Source organism: Frankliniella occidentalis, unplaced genomic scaffold (assembly GCF_000697945.3).
Source record: "Frankliniella occidentalis isolate FOCC.00 unplaced genomic scaffold, Focc_3.1 Scaffold24, whole genome shotgun sequence".
In the NCBI taxonomy this organism is placed as follows: Eukaryota; Metazoa; Arthropoda; class Insecta; order Thysanoptera; family Thripidae; genus Frankliniella; species Frankliniella occidentalis.
In genome coordinates, this window is record NW_026267154.1 from 31,129 (window position 1) to 33,182 (window position 2,054).

Consider the following 2,054-nt stretch of genomic DNA (forward strand, 5'->3'; position numbering starts at 1 on the left):
GGGCGCGTCGAGGCCGCGGGTCTGCTGGCGCGTTGGCGCCGCGCCGAGTACGAGCGGGAGTACCGGGACGACGCCAAGAGGCTGGTGTCGCTCCGGGGGCCGAAGTCCATGACGTTGTGGCACCTGCAGCCGGCTTTTGTAGTGCTGGGCGCCGGCCACATGGCGGGCGTGGTGGCCTTTGCCCTCGAGGCGATGTTTGCCTGGCGCGCTCGCTGGGCCGGGAGGAAAACTGGGTAAAGGTGTCTTAATGTATTGCATTTTTTTTACAGCAGGGCCCAGCATTACCTGTGGGTGCCCTGCCCCCTTAGTTGGACACGCACGGATTTGACTTTGTTGGTCGTAGCCATTTCTCCGCAGTTACAAATGAAAGGTTAGTGGATATCCAATGATGCACCACATTGGCAATTTTATGTTCGTTTTCCCCCGCATAATCCCTCGTTTACTTCCACAATCAAAAATCGACAAGCAACATGTACACAATTCACGGGGCACATTTAGGGGCACCTTCGCGCCGCTACCGTTGGTTCTGGCATTCGGCGAATTCCCAATTCAGAGCGCCTTCTAAAGGGCCGATGCAAATCACTCGTCACTGTCTATGGCGTCCACCGTGTACAGCGCAGGCTACCGAGCAAACAATATGACTCGCAGGACGTACTGTTTCCAGCCGCTGAACGGTTTCTAAGGACCTCCCGGCACCATGACGAGATGCGCGTGTCAGACTGGATTCGATTGGGACAAGAAAGGGCGCCCCTGGCACCAGTTCGAGTACGACTTGCTGCCACCATGGAGGTCCTTCTGGTCGCGTTTCTTCTCTGCAGCGCGTCGCCCGGGGCACAGGCCGGCCTGCCCGTCGTGGACTCGGCCGCGCCCCCCGAGGCCAGGAGCGCCGCGGAGCTGCTCTCGCCGTTCATGGTGTCCCAGAAGGCCACCCTCAAATTAAGGGGAAGTTCGCGTTGGACCGGCGCCTTCCTCCGGGAGCTGTCCGCAGACATCCCGCGGATACTGGCCCCGAGGCCGAGCCGCGGCCCCACTGCATTGAAACAAAACAACTACTCGGGCACACTTCACCTCGACCGGCTTGAGCACGGCCTGATTGCGACGCGACTTGTACACTTCGTGCCTACGGACGATCTGCAGGAGCTGCTCTACGCGATGAAGAACTACCCCGAGATCAACAAACTGACGGATGCTCGTGTCCTATTCTGGACCAGGCTGGTGACCATGCCCATCCCCCAAGACAGAGTACTACGCCACATCATTCGTTTGTACAGGTGGTTGGGTGTTCACCAGCACGCTCTAGCTCTCACCTTCTTCAACGGCAGCTCCACCCTCTACAATCTGACCTGCACCCCCTCCGACGCCTGCTGGAGAATGGATGCTACAGTGTTCGAGATGGACAGGTGGTCGCCCGTCGAGCATCGTTGGCGCCTAGGGGCAGCCCTTTTTTACGAGTTTTGCAATGGCTATCGTGAGATAGGCAAGCCCCAGGAACTAACCGTGTTCATAGAGAAGACGATAGGCTTGGCTAATACATCATCGCTAATGGAGCTTACAAAAAGCGCCGTAAACTTAGCCAGTCAAAGCCGTCACCGACGCATGCAATCGCAGACACCGGTAAATTATCAGCAAATATTGCGTTATGAACACGTGGGTCTAAAAATAAGGGAGTGCGCTTTGGCTGCATTGCTGTCGGACGATGTTTTCTTCACTCGGCACGAGACGATAGAGGTCACTTTTCTACACGACTTGGACCTAGCCGAGTTCGTCGTCATCGTACCGGCGGGCTACGGCGCCAGCGTCGGCGTCCTGGACGCGGTCACGGTGGAGTTCTCCCAAGCGCTGTGGTTGGCCACAGGGCTAGCCACGCTGTGTACGGTCCTAGTCTTAAAGTTTGCCGGCAGGCAGGACATCAGCGGCGCGGTGCTGCAGGCGCTGGCCCCGATGGTTGGGCAAGCGTCTCCGCCGCCCGCCCCGCCCAGGCCCATGCTGGCCGCCTGGCTGCTCGCCTGTGTCGTGCTGACCGCCGCCTACCAGGGCCTGCTGCTGGGCAAGCT

At 58.9% G+C, this 2,054-nt stretch overlaps 1 protein-coding gene across 1 annotated transcript in view; it reads right to left on the reverse strand.

Annotated features, from left to right (window-relative positions):
* Positions 1-2,054, reverse strand: part of LOC113205099 (protein slit) — a 201,566-nt gene that overhangs the window by 2,450 nt on the left and 197,062 nt on the right. The window lies entirely within an intron of this gene.